Source organism: Mesoplodon densirostris, chromosome 1 (genome assembly GCF_025265405.1).
Source record: "Mesoplodon densirostris isolate mMesDen1 chromosome 1, mMesDen1 primary haplotype, whole genome shotgun sequence".
Lineage (NCBI taxonomy): Eukaryota > Metazoa > Chordata > Mammalia > Artiodactyla > Ziphiidae > Mesoplodon > Mesoplodon densirostris.
In genome coordinates, this window is record NC_082661.1 from 233,497,710 (window position 1) to 233,520,140 (window position 22,431).

Below are 22,431 nucleotides of genomic sequence, written 5' to 3' on the forward strand. Positions count from 1 at the left end.
ACACCATACATCCATTTGTAAAATCAGATTCTCAATAAAGGACCTGAAATATTAACAGTTTGAATACTATAATTCTAAGTAAGTCCACAAGTTAAGATTATACCAGGACTTTTATTGGCTGTTCACATATGAACTCATTAATATTTTAAAGAATGACCATTTGAGACATCTAAAAATAGTAAGCTATAGGTAGATGCTCATAATTTATTACAAGGAACTACTTTACCTATGAAAAGTGCTTTCTCCAGTAATGGAGAATAATGGGCCTTGAATTATAAGCATGATACACTCTGAAGACAGATATGTGGCTCAGTAGTATCAGTAAACACCTTCTCAAACTACCTATATCAAAAAATATCCCTCACACAAATATAATTGTAAAGTACTGTTAAAAAAAAGAGACACAAGATTTCTTAGGTTTAAAACTATTCTGCTGTATTATAACCAAAGGATTCATTAAATCCTATGGCAATTAGCCCAACTTATAGCTCTGTGTAACTGCTTATACCTGTACTTAAAGAATACAGGTGGCTGAAATTATACACCATTACAAATAACCTAGTCTGACATTCTAAGAAAAAATATATAAATACGTATAAATTACTAGAAGCAAGTCACTTAGGGCAATCACATATCTGATATACATCACATTGATATTTAGATTAACATTTAAAATTAAAATTTTATATTCATATTTAGAATAAGAAAGTAAACCATTCACAGTATATAACTGCCAAACCCAGACTATAAAATGGCACTTTAAAAGAAGTAAAACTATGTGGATACCCACGTTTTACACATGAAGAAACACAAATGAACAGGAAAGGCCAACACATTTTTAAGCAGCTGGAAATGCTAAATTTAATTACTGAACAGAAATCATGCAGAGAAGCTAGCTGCCAAACAGGATTTACAATGAATGCAGGAAGTCATGTAAAAGTACCAAGAAATTTTCAATATCCACTGATAATCATAAACCTAGATTTAAAGAATGTATGGATAATGTATATGATCCCCAAAACTCTATGGCATGAGAATATAGTATTGAAACTGAGCAGGACCTGTGGGGCTTCTGGGCACAGAAGCCTTTACCTGTCCCAGCTTCCTTGTCTGTAAGGAACAGACTCCAGCCTCCATGACCTTCCCTGAGTTCAAAGTGCAGATTCAAACAGTTGCTAATCAGGGAAGGGAGGGGATGCAGAGACAAGGGAGGAGCAGTCAAGAAACAATAGTGCAGCCTTGGGGCAGGGTCCTGGTTCCCCCTCAAGGGATACACATAACACTATCTTTGAGCTCTTTACAGAACTAAACCCCCCAACAAATGGAATATGTCAGCATTCTTCATTCCGAAGAAGACCACCTGAAGCCAGATGAAAGAAACCAGAGAAGCTCATCAAGAGATTACCTGAGCCTGGATTAAAGGAGTGCAGGCCCTGCCAGACCCTTGGCACACCCTGATCTTATCAGCGACCCTGCCCTTGAACAACTGCTATAAAACTCCTCACCAAGTCCTCCTGGGTTGGGACACACTGTTTTTGAGGGCATGAGCCCGCTGTGTCCCCCTTTGCCTGGCTAAGCAACAAAGCTATTCTTTTCAACTTCACCAAAACTCTGTCTCCAAGTTTCAATTTGGCACCAATGCACAGAAGCCAAGCTTCTGGCATCAGTATAGTGTTAGCCCAACAAAAAAGTAGTAAAATTAAAAACAATTTTAACACAGAATATATACTATTATTTTGATAAAGGTTACTTTATATGGAATATGAAACGTAAAACAAGCAATACCATTTTTCATTAATTAGACAAACGAATTAAAGCACAACTGACACTAAATGAATACACTAAAGATCATTCTTTTTTTGTGTGTGTGTGGTACACAGGCCTCTCACTGTTGTGGCCTCTCTGTTGCGGAGCACAGGCTCCAGATGCACAGGCTCAGCAGCCATGGCTCACGGGCCCAGCCGCTCCGTGGCATGTGGGATCTTCCCAGACTGGGGCACGAACCCATGTCTCCTGCATCGGCAGGTGGACTCTCAACCACTGCACCACCAGGGAAGCCCTATAGATAATTCTTATTAAAAAGAATACTCGGAAAATTTCATCTGTCTCTGCAACAACTATATTTATTCTTCAACTTGTGATTTCAACTCTGGGAATTTATACATATATGTAAATATATAGATATACAATATATGCAAGCATATATACATATACATTATACATGTACATATTTATACGGATGAATAATATTGCACTGTATGAATATACCAGGTATTGTTTATCCATTCATCAGTTGATGGACATTTGGGTTAATTCCACTTTTTGGTTATTATGAACAACAGTGCTGTGAACATTCGTGTATGTGGTTTTCTGTGGATGTTATGTTCTCAGTTCTTTTGGGTATGTACCTAACAGTAGAATTACTGAGTCATATGGTCACTCTATAATTAACCATTTAAGAAACTGAAAACCTGTTTTCCAACACGGCTGTCCCATTTTACATTCCCACCATTGGCATACAAGTGTTCTAATTTTATTACATCCCCACTAACTCCTGTTATTAGCTGACTTTTTTAATGAAAACCATTCTAGTAGGTATGAAATGGTATCTTATTATGCTTTTGATTTGCCATTTCCTTATTGATAACGATGTTAAGTATCTTTTTATGTGCATATTGGCCATTTGTATATCATCCTCAGAGAAATATCTATTCAAATTCTCTGCCTATTTTTAAATTGTGTTATATGTCTCCTTATTGGGGTTTTTTTTTTTTTTTTTTTTGCAGTTTTATGACTACTTGACAATCAAGAGTTAGTTCTCATTCATTGTCTGTAGATTTTTGAAAGTGGTGACAGGTACCTAGGTAACCAATGGATAGCACTTGTTTGATGATCCTTCATCCTCTTTCTATCTTCTGGGCTACAGCACCCAGATAAGGTAAGGGATACTCCTCATTCCATTGGCCCAGACAGCTTAATTGAGCCCAGTGTCAATGCACACATCAGGAGTTCCCATCTTCTTCATGGCCAATTTCTGGATCTCTTTGAGGTCCAGAAGGCCATGCCTCTTGCAGCCCTCAGTATGGATGTGCTTGTGAATGTGAATGGTGTATTCTTTGGTCACTACCTTGTTGTGCAGAAGAGCCCTTCTTCTTGCTACCCTTTTTGTAGGAGCCATTCTGTTGGGCCCAGGATGGAAAGAAAGAGCACCAAGTACTCTGAGAAAGGGAAAGCAGCATGGCAAGCACAACCTCCGGGTTGCCTGAAGGCAAGAGGAAGGGGACCTCTCTTCAATGTTGAGTGCTGAAAGTTCTTTGTATGTTCTAGATACTATACCCTTACCAGATATAAGATTTACAATCTGCTATTCCATTCTGTGGACTGTCTTTTTTCTTTCTTCATAGTGCCTTTTGAACCCCAAATAATCTTAATTTTGATAAAGTCCAATTTATCTATTTGTTTTTTTGGTTGTGACTATCACTTTTAAATTCTGGAAGACTGGAAGAATTACTGCTCCTGTGATGAAAAGAGAGCTGAGCATGGGGCAGGTGAGATGTAATTCAGGTTGGAAATACCCAAAATATTTCAATTCTTTATCTTTCTGAATGAACGGTGGTATGTGATCTCTCCTTCATTTCTCCCTAAATTTTAGTTATCATTTTTTAAATCATAGCTTTATAAGAAAAAAAAAAAACTAGTAAAAGAAAAAAATACTAAACGAACAATTGTGTTATTTCTCCAGTTTCACTCTGAACTTTGACAATATTGATGCATAAGCTATAACCACAGGCCTAATTTCAAGTCCTATATTTCAAAAAATTAAAGTAATAATGCAGGTATTTTTATTAATTCTCAAGGCTCCACAAAGTAAACCTGCCACTACTTATTCATTAACTCTAATTAATAAATTAACTGTTAACTATTGTTAATATGACATTAAGACACTTTCCAATATTCTTCTGCTCTAATTATCATAATAACTGACATTTTCAAGGACATGATTGTTTTTTTCTTCTAAATTATTTACATTAAAAAATCTAAATAAAAATTAAGTCAAAGATAGGACTCATCTCAAAAAGATTTCCAAACGACTTGTGCTCAAGTTATAATTTTATGAGTAGCATTACTAGCATACCAAGTACAAAGAATTTTAATGGTTTTTCCATTTGAATTTGCACTTTTCCATTACTGACAAGCACTACTCTCTTTCCAGTCTCCATCCTTCCCCCACGTATCCATTACAGTTTTCATATTTTCAAAATTTATATTTTTGTATATTTAAATACTAATACCTCATAATTCATCTAAATTTTTTCCAATTTTCAATTTTAAAATTCATTACTTTGGTCATACAATGTCTACAATGAGAATTTATAAATATATTCCTTTGAGATTGTCTGGTGTTTTGAAATTCCAGAAAATTATCCTCTTCAGAAATTTCAAAAATTTATTATGTTGTATTCTGCTCTTGATCCCTAAAACAATTTCCACATGTAATCTTCATACAGCTAATCATATCTTACTGAACATCAAGTAAAACAACCTAGTATACATGTTTATCTTTTCAAATAGGACTGATAATCATTTATCTGAGTCTTTAAAAATTCCTACTGGAAATTTTCTTATGACTATAGATCAGACTGTTGTGTGCTTTAGGTTTTTTGTTTCTTTATCACAGAAAAAAGACTGTAAATATAAGCTCAATATCAAATTAGGCCAATTAGAAATCCTCAATAAATTTCAAAGGTAGTAATTCCACATACCATACTATCTGCTTATAATGCAATAAAAAAACAAAATTTGGGGGCTTCCCTGGTGGCGCAGTGGTTGAGAGTCCGCCTGCCGATGCAGGGGACACGGGTTCGTGCCCCGATCCCGGAAGATCCCACATGCCGCGGAGCGGCTGGGCCCGCGAGCCATGGCCGTGGAGCCTGTGTGTCCGGAGCCTGTGCTCCGCAACGGGAGAGGCCACAGCAGTGAGAGGCCCGCGTACAGCAAAAAAAAAAAAAACAAAAAAAAACAAAATTTGAACTAACAATAAAGGACAAATCCCTTGACTATTAAATAACTACCAGATTAAAAAGTATACTGAAAGTATACAAACTAAGAAAAATGAGTATGTCATGTAATAAACAAGAGGATGACACCACTGCTGTCCTCAGAATAATATTATTGTTTTTGTTCTCATTACTTAGAAAGGAATAAAAGTATGCTTTCAAATAAACAAGAAAAAAAAGAATGCAAGAGGAGGTAAAAAATATATTTGCCAAAACATGCAAGAGAATTAGAAAACAATTAACCCATCAATAAATAAATAAGTCCAACATTTGACTCTCTGAAAGATAAAAAAAAGCTAATACATATATTTTATTTTTTGACAATACTAATTTACAAAAAAGGAAATCAACATCACTTGTAAATAATTATAAAACTCCTTTAAAATGTTAGAATTGGTTATGTTTTTAAAAATATTCAACCTGGTAGGATTTATTGCTATTAGAGAATCTAAAAAAATTATTAACATACAGGATAATTTCTACACATTCCATAATAAAACTATATAATAATCTTAAAGATAATGATGAAAATAAAACAGAAAAATTCAGTAGCCACCTACAGAAATACATAACAAAAAAATGCAGAGTACAAAATTATAAACTGCAGCACTTTTAATAATATGACAAGAATGTAAAAACCTTAAATGTCTAATAATGGAAGTCTGGCACTACAATAATAATTATATATATAGAAACATACAAAAATACAGTGGAATACTATATAAAGCAACCAAAAAATGAGGAAGCTCAGTATATACTAATACACAGACACACACACACAAAACAAGGTGCAAAAATGTGTATACTATGCATTCTTCTACGAAAAACAACATGTGACCTATTTGTATTCCCTTCTTTTTTTTTTTTTTTTTTTTGCATTACGTGGGCTTCTCACTTCTGTGGCCTCTCCCGTTGCGGAGCACAGGCTCTGGACATGCAGGCCCAGCAGCCATGGCTCGCGGGCCTAGCCACTCCGCGGCATGTGGGATCTTCCCAGACCAGGGCACGAACCCGTGTCCCCTGCATCGGCAGGCGGACTCTCAACCACTGCGCCACCAGGGAAGCCCTGTATTCCCTTCTTTTTAAAAGCATTTTTATGATTCTAATTTGGTAAGTGGGTACTTACAGTGAATGAGTAAATGAGTATATGTGTATTTTTAAAAGACAGTAGGATACATGAGACCTTTGTACTACTTTTGCGACTTCTTATATTCTATAATTATTTCAAGTTAAAGTTAAAATAAAAACAAATAGACATAAACCATTGTTAAAGTTAAACAATGAATGCTTTTTATTTATATTTTTCTTTATTTTCTAAACTTTCTATAATAAATACATATCATATATGTATGTATTCCTAATTGTATTAAATATGTATTTCCTAATTATAATTCTATAATTAGGAAAATAAACACTTATTTTAACTAAAGGAAAGCAAATGACCATCAATCACAAAAAATGCCAATATTAAAGAGGTAAGCTGGATAATTCATCATAACCCTAAAATTGGTCAAGTCTCTAATATTACATTTCTTAATCTGCTTCACATTCCTTCAGAACTGTCAAACGTATGTTGAATAATATATTTTCTCAAAAGCAAAATACTTCATGTAATACCCTGGGGTCAACGGAGGATATGAAGACAGAGACTACATTGGGTTACTGTTAGGAGACCTGAGTTCTGGCTCAAAATTATCAATTTTCTAGCTATGTGACCAAGGCCAAATCAAATTCTCTCAATCTATCTTACATACTTGCACAGATCTCTTGTGATTTTGAAAAGAGAAAATGTGTGTTAACCCACTTAGTATACAAATAGCCTAACAAAACAAGGTTAGGGGGCACAGGAGCACCTCAATACATAAGGCAAATGGTAACAGCCATAAAAGGGGAAATCAACAGTAATACAATAATAGTAGGGGACTTAAACACCACACTTACACCAATGGACAGATCATCCAAACAGAAAATAAATAAGGAAACACAAGATTTAATTAACACATTAGACCAGATGGACTTAACTGATATTTATAGGACATTCCATCCAAAAACAACAGAATACACTTTCTTCTCAAGCGCACACAGAACACTCTGCAGGATAGAATAGATCACATTTGGGCCACAAATCAAGCCTCAGTAAATTTAAGAAAGTTGAAATCCTCTCAAGCATCTTTTCCGACCACAAGCTAGGAGACTAGATATCAGTTACAGGAAAAAAACTATAAAAATACAAACACATGGAGGCTAAAAAATACACTACTAAACAACCAAGAGATCACTGAAGAAATCAAAGAGGAAATCAAAAATACCTAGAACCAAATTACAATGAAAACATGATAACCCAAAACCTATGGAACGCAGCAAAAGCAGTTCTAAGAGGAAAGTTTACAGCAATACAATTCCACCTCAAGAAACAAGAAAAATCTCAAATAAACAACCTAACCTTACGCTTAAAGCAATTAGACAAAGAAGAACAAAAAAAAAATCATGAAGTTTGCAGAAGGAAACAACTCATAGAGGTCAGATCAGAAAAAAATTAAAAAGAAATGAAGGAAACTATAGTAAAGATCAATAAAACTAAAACCTGGTTCTTTGAGAAGACAAACAAAATTGATACAGCATGAGCCCAACCCATCAGGAAAAAAGGGAGAAGATTCAAATCTACAGAATTAGAAATGAAAAAGGAGAAGTAACAATTGACACCACAGAAATACAAAGGATCATGAGAGACTACTACAAGCAACTACATGCCAGAAAAATGGGCAACCTGGAAGAAATGGACAAATTCTTAGAGAAGCACAACCTTCCAAGACTGAACCAGGAAGAAATAGAAAATATAAACAGACCAATCACAAGCACTGAATTGAAACTGTGATTAAAAATCTTCCAACAAACAAAAGCCCAGGACCAGATGGCTTCACAGGCAAATTTTATCAAATGGTTAGAGGAGAGCTAACACCTAACCTTCTCAAACTCTTTCAAAATCTAGCAGAGGGAGGAACATTCCCAAACTCATTCTACGAGGCCACCATCACCCTGATATCGAAACCAGACAGAGATGTTCCAAAAAAGAAAACTACAGGCCAATATCACTGATTAACATAGATGCAAAGCTCCTCAACAGAATACTAGCAAACAGAATCCAGCAGCACATTAAAAGGATCATACACCATGATCAAGTGGGGTTTATCCCAAGAATATAAGGATGCTTCAATATACACAAATTATTCAATGTGAAGCACCATATTAACAAATTGAAAAATAAAAACCATATGATAATCTCAATAGATGCAGAAAAAGCTTTTGACAAAATTCAACACCCATTTATGATCAAAAACTCTCCAGAAAGTAGGCATAGAGGGAACTTTCTTCAACATAATAAAGGCCATATATGACAAACCCACAGCCAACATCATTCTCAATGGTGAAAAACTGAAAGCATTTCCTCTAAGATCAGGAACAAGACAAGGGTGCCCACTCTCACCACTAATATGCAACACAGTTTTGGAAGTTTCAGCCATGGCAATCAGAGAAGAAAAAGAAAAGGAATATAAATTGGAAAACAAGAAGTAAAACAGTCACTGTTTGCAGACGACATGATACTACACATAGAAAATCCTAAAGGTGCTACCAAAAAACTACTAGAGTTAATCAATGAATTTGGAAAAGTAGCAGGATACAAAAGTAATGCACAAAAATCTCTTGCATTCCTATACACTAACAATGAAAGATGAGAAAGAAATTAAGGAAACACTCCCATTCACCACTGCAACCAAAAGCATAAAATACCTAGGAATAAACCTACCTAAGCAGGCAAAAGACCTGCATGCAGAAAACCATAAGGCACTGATGAAAGAAATCAAAGATGATACAAACAGATGGAGAGGTACACCATGTTCTTGGATTGGAAGAATCAACATTGTGGAAATGACTATACTACCCAAAGCAATCTACAGATTCAATGCAATCCCTATCAAATTACCAATGGCATTTTTCACCGAACTAGGACAAGAAATTTTACAGTTTGTATGGAAACAAAAAAGACCCCGAATATACAAAGCAATCTTGATAAAGAAAAACGGAGCCCGAAGAATCAGGCTGCCTGACTTCAAACTATACTACAAAACTACAATAATCAAGACAGTATGGTACTGGCACAAAAAGAGAAATATAGATCAATGGAACAGGAAAGAAAGCCCAGAGATAAACCCACACACATATGGTCACCTTATCTTTGACAAAGGAGGCAAGAATATACAATGGAGAAAAGACAGCCACTTCAATAAGTGGTGCTGGGGAAACTAGACAGCTACATGTAAAAGAATGAAATTAGAAAACTTCCTAACACCATACAGAAAAATAAACTCTAAGTGGATTAAAGACCTAAATGTAAGGCCAGACACTATAAAATTCTTAGAGGAAAACATAGGCAGAACACTCTATGACATAAATCACAGCAAGATCCTTTTTGACCTACCTCCTAGAGAAATGGAAATAAAAACAAAAATAAACAAATCGGACCTAATGAAACTTCAAAGCTTTTGCACAGCAAAGGAAACCATAAACAAGACCAAAAGACAACCCTCAGAATGGGAGAAAATATTTGCAAGTGAAGCAACTGACAAAGGATTAATCTCCAAAATATACAAGCAGCTCAATATCAAAAAAACAAACCCAATCCAGAATTGTGCAGAAGACCTAAATAGACATTCTCCAAAGAAGACGTAGAGATTGCTAACAAACACATGAAAAGATGCTCAACGTCACGAATCATTAGAGAGATGCAAATCAAAACCACAATGAGGTTATCACCTGACACCGGTCAGAATGGCCATCATCAAAAAATCTATAAACAATAAATGCTGGAGAGGGTGTGGAGAAAACAGAACACTCCTGTACTGTTGGTGGGAATGTAAATTGATACAGCCACTATGGAGAACAGTATGGAGGTTCCTTAAAAACCTAAAAATAGAACTACCAGATGACCCAGCAATCCCACTACTGGGCATATACCATGAGAAAACCATAATTCAAAAAGGTACATGTACAACAATGTTTATTTCAGCACTATTTACAAAAGCCAGGACATGGAAGCAACGTAAACATCCATCGACAGAATAATGGATAAAGAAGATGTGGCACATATATACAATGGAATATTACTCAGCCATAAAAAGGAACGAAATTGAGTTATTTGTAATGAGGTTGATGGACTTAGATTCTGTCATACAGAGTGAAGTAAGTCAGAAAGAGAAAAACAAATACCATATGCTAACGCATATATAAGGAATCTATAAAAACGGTACTCATGAACCTGGCGGCAGGGCAGGAATAAAGACACAGACATACAGAAGGTACTTGAGGACACAGAGAAGGGAGGGAACGCTGGGACGAAGTGAGTGAGTAGCACTGACATATACACACTTCCAAATGTAAAATAAATAACTAGTGGGAGGTTGCTGTGTAACACAGGGAGATCAGCTCGATGTTTTGTGATGACCTAGAGGGGTGGGATAGGGAGGGTGGGAGGGAGGCTCAAAAGGGATGGGATATGGAGATATATGTATACAGATAGCTGATTCACTTTGTTGTACAGCAGAAACTAACACAACATTGTAAAGCAATTATACTCCAATAAAGATGTAAAAAAAAAAAAAGTTAGTTGGTCCTAACTTTGTATCAGACTGCTTGACTTGACCTTGAATCCCAGCTTCACCATATATTAGCTATAAGACCTAGAACAAATCATTTAACCTCTCTGTGCTTCACATTTCCTTACCTCTAAAACCAAGATAATGATAATAATATTTACATCAAAGACTAGATATAAAGAATATTTTTTGCTTGTTAACAGCCTACATAAATAAGTGCTGTCATATAAGTGTTCACTAATATTAAAAAATGCAAAAGTGGGACTTCCCTGGTGCACAGTGGTTAAGAATCCGCCTGCCAATGCAGGGGATATGGGTTCAATCCCTGGTCCGGGAAGATCCCACATGCTGCGGAGCAAATAATCCCGTGCACCACAACTACTGAGCCTGCACACTAGAGCCCATGAGCCACAACTACTGAAGCCCGCATGCCTTGATCCCGTGTTCTGCAACAAGAGAAGCCACTGCAATGAGAAGCCCGCACACCACAACAAAGAGTAGCCACTGCCTGTCGCAACTAGAGAAAGCCCATGTGCAGCAAGGAAGACCCAATGCAGCCAAAAATAAACAAATAAAATATATTTTAGAAAATGCAAAAGTACTTAAATGGCAAAAAAAATTCCCTACTTTACTGAAAAATGTTTTGTTTGCTAATATGAAAAAATATTTGAAATCCTTCAACTAAAAGAAAAATCTATAGATTGCTATATTAATAATTAATCAAGTGCTTTCATGCCACTTTACTTCATAAAAACAACTGTTTTTATTACTTTAACTAAGCTGACTGGCCACCATTCCATTGAAGCTAATAAGAATTGAGTTGTACTGTATAATAGATAAAATTCAAAGCAACGTCAGACAAAAGGGCATTAAGACATTCTTACTGAAATGGACCTTAACTTACACAGATTCCTAAAAATAAAGCTATTAAATGATAATCTTGATCACGTTTTACAGATATAACACATCAGCTGAAATAAACTAAACTTTGATAGACAACTTTTTAACAAAAGATTGTCATGAATTGTGTACACCCACACATACACTACAAGACAGGGTACAGCGTTTTGCACAACAGTTTTTTAATAAACATTCTGTTTACAGCTGTAGGATAAAATAATAAAGTTAAGATGTGCACCCAATCAATGATGTCATGACATTCAAGGACTATCTACATAAATCAAAAGCAGAAGATGTCAAGGATATCCCACACCAGTGATAATCATGTAATGAACTAAAGAGATGTGCATTTCAGATCTACACTGTCATCCATCCCTTGATAATAAATGAAACAAGTCAGCTACTTTACAACCACAAATGGTATATTAAATACATGACAACATCTCTTTTTGCAGTAGGAAGTAACTAGCAGTAGCTAAAGTCCAAATATATTATTTAAGAATGCACAACATGAATTCAAGGCTGAATATAGATAACCTTTAGAATATAAGCTGTCTAGGAAAGAATATGTTTCATCTTGTAGAGTATTATTTAAGATTTAAGACCAATGTAGTTAGAAATATATTAAACATGAACATGCCTCAATCAATTGGGGTTCTGTGGTATAAATAAAGGGAATTCTACTTCTATGAAAATAAAAGACTAGAAAATATTAAAAATATGCTTGCTCTCTTAAAATTGACTCTCATGTGAAACAGTCAAATACATTTTCTCCACTAAAATTCAAGTAACAATAAAATTGGTTCATAAATATTTGTTTCTATTTAGATATTTTATAATCATGCTTTAGAATATTACTATAAATATTAGAAATATCATAGCAAGATTATAAAGATTAAAATGAAAAACTGTAGTAGAAAGTGTAAAATTAAATTAGCTTAGAATACAGCTGTTGTGTATGCCAGGATTAAATCCTATTCACATATTCTATGGAAATCTAATGAAATGTGAAACAAATACACAGATCAGTGATTAAGAGATAAACTGCCTACATCTGGATTCCAGTTGTAATTCTGGGTTATTTCCTCTTTATGCCGTTTTCTCATTTATAAAATGAGAGATAATAACAGTACTACTTCAGAGGCTTATTGTAAGAATTAAATTAGTTAATGAGATATTACTACAAGCAACTCTATGCCAATAAAATGGACAACGTGGAAGAAATGGACAAATTCTTAGAAATGCACAACCTGCCAAGACTGAATCAGGAAGAAATAAAAAATATGAACAGACCAATCGCAAGCACTGAAATTGAAACTGTGATTAAAAATCTTCCAACAAACAAAAGTCCAGGACCAGATGGCTTCACAGTCGAATTCTATCAAGCATTTAGAGAAGAGCTAACACCTATCCTTCTCAAACTCTTCCAAAAAATTGCAGAGTAAGGAACATTCCCAAACTCATTCTATGAGGCCACCATCACCCTGATACCAAAACCAGACAAAGATACTACAAAAAAGAAAATTACAGACCAATATCACTGATGAATATAGATACAAAAATCCTCAACAAAATACTAGCAAACAGAATCCAACAGCACATTAAAAGGATCATACACCATGATCAAGTGGGATTTATCCCAGGGATGCAAGGATTCTTCAATATATGCAAATCTCAATCAATGTGACACACCATATTAACAAACTGAAGAATAAAAACCATATGATCATCTCAATAGATGCAGAGAAAGCTTTCGACAAAATTCAACAACCATTTATGATAAAAACCCTCCAGAAAGTAGGCATAGAGGGAACTTTCCTCAACATAATAAAGGCCCTATATGACAAACCCACAGCCAACATCATCCTCAATGGTGAAAAACTGAAAGCATTTCCACTAAGATCAGGAACAAGACAAGGCTGCCCACTCTCACCACTCTTATTCAACTTAGTTTTGGAAGTTTTAGCCACAGCAATCAGAGAAGAAAAGGAAATAAAAGGGATCCAAATCAGAAAAGAAGCAAAGCTGTCACTGTTTGCAGATGACATGATACTATATATAGAGAATCCTGAAGATGCTACCAGAAAACTACTAGAGCTAATCAATGAATTTGGTAAAGTAGCAGGATATAAAATTAATGCACAGAAATCTCTGGCATTCCTATACACTAATGATGAAAAATCTGAAAGTGAAATCAAGAAAACACTCCCATTTACCAATGCAACAAAAAGAATAAAATAGCTAGGAATAAACCTACCTAAGGAGACAAAAGACCTGTATGCAGAAAACTATAAGACACTGATGAAAGAAATTAAAGCTGATACAAATAGATGCAGAGATATACCATGTTCTTGGATTGGAAGAATCAACGTTGTGAAAATGACTCTACTACCCAAAGCAATCTACAGATTCAGTGCAATCCCTATCAAACTACCACTGGCATTTTTCACAGAACTAGACAAAAAATTTCACAATTTGTATGGAAACACAAAAGACCTCGAACAGCCAAAGCAATCTTGAGAATGAAAAACGGAGCTGGAGGAATCAGGCTCCCTGACTTCAGACTATACTACAAAGCTAGAGTAATCAAGAGAGTATGGTACTGGCACAAAAACAGAAAGATAAATCAATGGAACAGGATAGAAAGCCCAGAGATAAACCCACGCACATATGGTCACCTTATCTTTGATACAGGAGGCAGGAATGTACAATGGAGAAAGGACAGCGTCTTCAATAAGTGCTGCTGGGAAAACTAGACAGCTACATGTAAAAGAATGAAATTAGCAAACTTCCTAACACCATACAGAAAAATAAACTCTAAATGGATTAAAGACCTAAATGTAATGCCAGACACTATCAAACTCTTAGAGGAAAACATAGGCAGAACACTCTATGACATAAATCACAGCAAGATCCTTTTTGACCCACCTCCTAGAGAAATGGAAATGAAATCAAAAATAAACACATGGGACCTAATGAAACTTCAAAGCTTTTGCACAGCAAAGGAAACCATAAACAAGACCAAAAGACAACCCTCAGAATGGGAGAAAATATTTGCAAATGAAGCAACTGACAGAGGATTAATCTCCAAAATTTATAAGCCACTCATGTAGCTCAATAACAAAAAAACAAACAACCCAATCCAAAAATGGGCAGAAGACCTAAATAGACATTTCTCCACAGAAGATACACAGACTGCCAACAAACACATGAAAGAATGCTCAACATCATTAATCATTAGAGAAATGCAAATTAAAACTACAATGAGATATCATCTCACACCAGTCAGAATGGCCATCATCAAAAAATCTAGAAACAATAAATGCTGGAGAGGGTGTGGAGAAAAGGGAACACTCTTGCACTGCTGGTGGGAATGTGAATTGGTACAGCCACTATGGAGAACAGTATGGAGGTTCCTTAAAAAACTACAAATAGAACTACCATATGACCCAGCAATTTCACTACTGGGCATATACCCTGAGAAAACCATAATTCAAAAAGAGTCATGTACCAAAATGTTCATTGCAGCCCTTTTTACAATAGCCCAGAGATGGAAACAACCTAAGTGTCCATCATCCAATGAATGGATAAAGAAGGTGTGGCACGTATATACAATGGGATATTACTCAGCCATAAAAAGAAACAAAATTGAGCTATTTGTAATGAGGTGGATAGACCTAGAGTCTGCCATACAGAGTGAAGTAAGTCAGAAAGAGAAAGACAAATACCTTATGCTAACACATATATATGGAATTTAAGAAAAAAAAAATCGTCATGAAGAACCTAGGGGTAAAACAGGAATAAAGACACAGACCTACTTGAGAATGGACTTGAGGATATGGGGAGGGGGAAGGGTAAGCTGTGACAAAGCGAGAGAGAGGCTTGGACATATATACGCTACCAAACGTAAGGTAGATAGCTAGTGGGAAGCAGCCGCATAGCACAGGGAGATCAGATTCGTGCTTTGTGACCGCCTGGAGGGGTGGGATAGGGAGGGTGGGAGGCAGGGAGACGCAAGAGGGAAGGGGTATGGGAACAGATGTATATGTATAACTGATTCACTTTGTTATAAAGCAGAAACTAACAACAACTAAAAAAGGATGTGTATATATATATATATATATATATATATATGTATGTATGTATGTATGTATGTATCACTGACTCACTTTACTGTACAGCAGAAATTAACACAACATTGTAAACCAACTATGCTTCAATCAAATACATTAAAAAAAAAGAATTAAATTAGTTAAAACTTACAAAGCACCCATGACAGTTTCTGAGCCAACATAAGGACTCATGAAATATAAGCTGCAATTGTCACTATTATCCCTTATCTAAATTGCAAATGTATGTACCATTTGGGTCAGATCAATTTAATTTCTTGTATTGCACAGTGTTTTAGGAGTATTTTTCCTCTTTTCAATTCCACCTGCTTTCTCCTTCCTCATTCTCTCACATTCATTCACGTAAGAACACATATATCACCAGCACCATGATCACTAAAACTTAAAAGAATGAACTGCAATCTCAACCCAGAGTTACAAAGGAACTTCTCCATAACCATTGGAAAGGACACTAAGGAATACATTCCAGATTAGGATATTAGGCTGAAATGGCAATTTTTAAAGTTTTTTCTTCCTTCAAATCCTAAACAAATTAGCAAAAACAAAAACATTGAACAACCAAAAAAACCCCAACAAAAATAACCAAAATAGGGCCTCCCTGGTGGCGCAGTGGTTAAGAGTCCGCCTGCCGATGCAGGGGATACGGGTTCGTGCCCCGGTCTGGGAGGATCCCATATGCCGCGGAGCGGCTGGGCCCGTGAGCCATGGCCGCTGGGCCTGCGCGTCCGGAGCCTGTGCTCCGCAACGGGAGAGGCCACAACAGTGAGAGGCCCACATACAGCAAAAAGAAAAAAAAAAAATAACCAAAATAAAAGAAACATAACATAAACTACCAAACATTAAAAAATTGGTTCCCTTGGGGAAATTAAACATACTGGAATTAGAACCAAGGTTGCCGTAAGCTCAGTTCCTAACCATGTCCCCGAAGCAATGTTGGTAAACTAACAACACTGTGATAATTTTTCTTAATGCCTTCATATATGGAGAGACACAAACCGAGTAACTATTGTTATCTCGTTTCCTCTTATTGAAGATGCTAGAAAAACGTACAGTGCAAAAATTGGTGAAACAAGGAAGTGAAAAATAGGGCTGACTTCCCAGGGCAGTAGCCTCCAGAGTACTCTCTGAAATGACGGATAATGATTCACAGCCTAAGCACATTTTTCCCTGATGAGAATTGTCCATAGTTTCTAATAAGACGGAATGAACTTGGTAGAAAATACTTAACGAAATCTTGTAAAAGAAAGCAAGACTTAGGTGTGCTACGAAGGCCTCCTCACCTATGTCGAAGATCTCTCTCCCTCTCTTCATGATAGGCAAACAAAACTGGGCAAAAATCAAATTTCAAACATCAAAGTGTAGCTCAGTGACAGAAAAAATTAGCTTTAGCTTTAGAGACAGTGAGAAGGGAAGGAGTCACCAAGATATTCTCTGTCTGTCTAAGCCAAACAGTAGTTATGCAAACATAAATTGCCAATCAATGAATAAATAAAAAACAAATAAAATATTTAAATAAAACTGGAAGATTCTATACAAAAGACAAAGAATATATAACAAAAAATGAAATTCCTGATTATTTTCTTCTAAAAAACAACATAAAAATATAACTCAAAAAAATAAAACAAAATAAAAGTCAAGATAAGAGAAAAAGGTAGAGAGGCTAAAGATTTAAATAAACAAAATGAAGAACAAAACAATCATTATAGGCAAACCACAGACAGAGAAAATAAAACATTAAAAACTTTACTCATGGCTGGAGATCAAAGAAAGTAAAGCAATTAAGAAATAACTAATAGATATGAAAGACAGACATATCTAACATAGATTTATGCGTCATTAAGTAAAGAAAAAGAAAATAAAATGCAAAAGATAGTTCACATTTTAATTTATAGAAATTACTAAGAACTGAAGGAAAAATCTGAATTTGCAGATTATAACAAAAAAACTATGTTCCAGGAACTTTTGATAAATAATGCTCAATACTAAGTCATATTCCTGTTAAGAAATCAACTCCATGGACAAATAAATCTCAGACAGAAAACAAACAAATCATCAACTAAGGGAAAATATCAGGCTGGCCTCAAACTTCTCTGAAAGCAACGTTCAAAGCCAAAATACAATGAAGCAATGTCTATAAAGTTCTAAAGGAATGCAAGGGTTAGCCAAGAATATTCAATCCATCAGGATGTCATTCAGATATAATGACAGCTGGCAAATATTCTTAAACGTGAAAGAATTTTAAATTTACAGCACACATGAACCCTTTGTTGGGGGGAGGGGAGGAGATGAAACCTAGCCAATTAAAAACTGAGTCAATATGCACACAGTGGAATACTATAGGAATAAGAGGGAACAATCTAATAGCATAACATAATAACATAAAACTCAATGCTGAGTGAAAAAATGATGGCACAAAAGAATATATATTGTATTATTACATTTATATAAAATACAAATTCATTTATGGTGTTGGAAGACAGGATAGTAGTGGTCCTTAAAAGGTTATAGACTATAAGGGGGCTCTAAATTGCTGGTAATAATTTATTTCTTAATCTGAGGACTGATTACCCAGGTGTGGTCAGTTTGTGAAAATTCATTGAACTGCACACTACTGATATGTGCACATTTCTATATGTATATTTTTTTCAGTCAAATTTAAACAGAGCATAATAAATGGTAAAATAAATGTTTCTCCTACTTTTCTTTCTGGGAAAAAAAAAAGAATTGAGTGCAAAGAAAAAACCTGGGGGAAATCAAGAAATTATTATGACTAATAAAAGAGGGGGTGGTGTAATGAATTCACTTAAATATATTACAAACACTCAAGTACTATCAGAATTGTGGTTAAAATAAATGAGTGTTACATATTTAGACAATATGAAAAATAAAATATAACTTTAAAAATTACAAGTTGAAGAGACAAAAATGAAAAAGAATTATGAGAGGACTAATACCTTCAACTTTCATAGCAGGTTGTGGATTAAAGTATGCAATTAAAAAAAAGATATGAAAAAAGCTCTTATTGAAAAAAAATCAAGCCATCAACCTCTTCATTTTTTCATAATTTATTAACATCCTGTTCATTGTGAAAATGATGGTTCTTTTGTTAAAGAAACATTTCCTTGTTTGTCCATTGTTGTTTTTATTTTCTTAAATTTACATACAACACTGCAATAAGCAGGTTTACATATCTATGCTTATATACTATTACTTTTTCTTAAAGATATATTCACAGAATACGGTTATTGAGTAAATGGGTGTGTGTGCACATGCCTATATAATTATTATTAAAATACATATGAACATATTGCCTTCCCATAACACAAAAATGTACATTTCCACTAAAAATGTAAGAGAATACCATTGCCCATCTCGTCTCCCCTATCTCCCTCAACCGTACTAGCTATCACTCTTTCTTTCTCTCAACCTGAGAACAGAGAAGTTATATCATGATTTCTCTAATTTACATTTCCCTAAATATTTGTGTAAATATTCAATCATTTGAGTACCATTCTAAATGTTACTGGTAACTTATATTCTTCTGTGAAATCCCTATTCCTGTCCTCTGAATATTTGCCTGTTGGGTCAATTTTTCACTTATTTCATGAGAATTATTAATATAGTAAACATATTAATTTATTAGTCTTTCCATGTTCCATTATGTCTTTCCATGTTGTTGATGGTATGTTTCCTCAGCTTAATATTATACGTACTAACAGACGCTTACTTTCTGTACTTTCTAAGTGGCCTGTCTTGGTTTAGAAATTCTCCCATATGCCTCAGTGCCACTTTTACAGTTTTCCAAAACTGTTTCTAAAATACTTACTATGTCATCTTTCATCCTATATCCTTACTCTATCTGGAAGATTTTTTATATATATTGTCTTTATAGTATTATTTTAATTAGTATTGTTTATCTGGGAAATCAAGCACATCCTCAATATTTTTATTTCATCAATCTTAGGGCTACACTAATGCATTTCCTTTCCCACATTAACTGGATATTTGCATATCCAAAAATATTTTGTGGAAGATTTTGATATTTAGATATTTTTAAAGGTGTAGTTAAATTTCAAATACTCCACTGTTATTCTAATGGAATGATATGCTAATGTTACTGTATTGAATTTACATATTAATTTGAGAAAACCTGACATCTTTGGGGGCAGTAATATTTTCTTTTTGACTATAAAGAACATTATGAAGACATTTGGAAAAATATGAATAAGGTCTATATTTAAATAATAGCATTGTACCAGTGTTAATTTTCTGATTTGATAACTGTACAAGATTAAAACAGAGAATGGCATAGGAAATTCTCACTGAAGTAATTAGGGGTAAAAGGGTATCATGGCTTCAACTTACTCTCAAATTCAGAGAAACAAAGAAAAACAGGGGAGAAGCGAATGTGTTAAACTTCTAATAACTACAGAATCTAGGAGACTGTTGAAGAGTAGTTCTTGTACTACTCATAACGCTCCTATAAGTCTCAAATTATTTCAAAATAAAGGAAGGATTCTATGTCTCTGTTGCTGTCTCTCTCTCTTATACACACAGAGCAAGTTACACTACCCAGCATGGAATGATTCTCTAGCAGTGTACATTTTGTATTGTGTTAATGAGAATTTATACTTTTGTTACAAATAGTGTCTGTACATTTCTTAGAGAATTCAACCCAAAACAGTACTTTTGTCCTAACTGTATACAGTTCTGATTTCCATTCTTAGCTGGCTACTGCTTGCAACTCAAAAGATAATCTATTAATTTGTCTGCATATTTATCTTATATCCAATAATCTTACTAAAGTCCCTATTAATTCTGGTAGAAAAATGTTCAAGAATCTCTTAGATTTTCCTAGATCATAGCATGAGCCATCTGAAAGTAATATTACATCTTCTTTATCTACCAATTATATTAACAATATCTTGCACTTGCAGAAACATTAAAAATTTTTGTTAATGTTAATAGAAGATACCAATCACTTTTTTTTCCTGATTTTAATAGAAACAGCTTTAAACATTTTAAATAATATTTAGTAAATAGTCATTATCATATTTAGATTGTTTTCTGATATACATTTTTTTTCTCAGTTTCATTAGGGCTGGATACTAAACTTTGTAATATGCTTTTTTCTACATTTATTGATATATTCACATGATTTTCCTATTTTTAATTTGGCGATATAATTTATTTTATAGGTAGATATCTTAATATCAAATCATCTTTAGCATCCATAAATAAATTATAAGCCGTCCACACTATACACCTAACCCTTGAAAAACATGGAGGTTAATACACATATAATTTATAGTTGGCCTTCCATATCCAAGGTTCCTCCACATCTGTAATTCTGACCAACCACAGACTCTGTGGTACTCTAGTATTTATTATCAAAATATACTGGCTGGGGCCTCCCTGGTGGCGCAGTGGTTGGGAGTCCGCCTGCCGATGCAGGGGATGCGGGTTCGTGCCCTGGTCTGGGAGGATCCCATGTGCCGCGGAGCGGCTGGGCCCGTGAGCCATGGCCGCTGGGCCTGCGCGTCCGGAGCCTGTGCTCCGCAACGGGGGAGGCCACAACAGTGAGAGGCCCACATACCGCAAAAAGAAAAAAAAAAAAAAAAAAAAAAATATACTGGCTGATGGGTTTCCCTGGTGGTGCAGTGGTTGAGAGTACACCTGCCGATGCAGGGGATGCGGGTTCGTGCCCCGGTCTGGGAAGATCCCACATGCCGCGGAGCGGCTAGGCCTGTGAGCCATGCCCGCTAAGCCTGCACGTCCAGAGCCTGTGCTCCACAACAGGAGAGGCCACAACAGTGAGAGGCCCAGGTACCACAAAAAAAAAAAAAAAAAAAATACTGGCTGATAAGTGGACCCCCACAGTTCAAACCTCTGTTGTTCAAGAGTCAATTGTATAGTTCTTTCATTACATTGTTGGATTATGTTGGTTAAAGTTTTAGTTAGAATTTTGTGCCTATATTGTTAACTGAAATTTGTCTTCTACAGTTTTTTTTTTCCAGTACCTTTTTTCATACTATGAAGGGTGTATAAAATGAACTGGGAGAGGTTTTCATCATTTTTAATGTACCAGAGAAATATCAGCAACATTTGAATTATCTGCTCTTAATATATTAGAAAGAACCCAGATGGTGCTTTTTAATTTTTTTCCCCAAATTTTTAACAAATGTTCCTGTCAAATGCTTCTAAGTTCACCTTAAGTGTGAATTTTTGTAATTTATACAGCTATAACACCATTAATTTCCTCTATGAATTCACGTTTGTTACACATGTTCAGAAGCAACTGCTGAGACAAGCACTGGCCCAGGATGGGTCTTTCACTTGGTCCCCGCTGTGAGGAACCAAGAAGAAAGCTGTATTCTCCCTCAGTTCCTCAGCTACCACCTCAAGGTTAAAGAAACTTCATGCCACTTGTTCAGCTTCTCTCTAGAAACCTAAAGGATCTTATCTACCACAGGGCTTTTCATTTCCAGTTAACTAGCTCTGTCTTGCCTAGAGAGGGCAAAAATCCTTCACTATTTACTTTATTGGAAAATTATCAAAGCCAAGGCTACAGAGTCTTGCACTATCTGCCTCGAATCCCCATGATTCTCTCACAAATATATTTTTAATTTTTTGATAATACATGTTTGCTAAGACCATGCTGCCATTTTACCTACATAGCTTCCCATGACTAAC

General features: G+C 35.2%; 1 protein-coding gene across 2 annotated transcripts in view; it reads right to left on the reverse strand.

Moving 5' to 3' along the window:
• The window catches only part of LRBA (LPS responsive beige-like anchor protein), a 767,039-nt gene that overhangs the window by 447,023 nt on the left and 297,585 nt on the right, over positions 1-22,431 (reverse strand). The gene's annotated exons all lie outside the window — the stretch shown is intronic.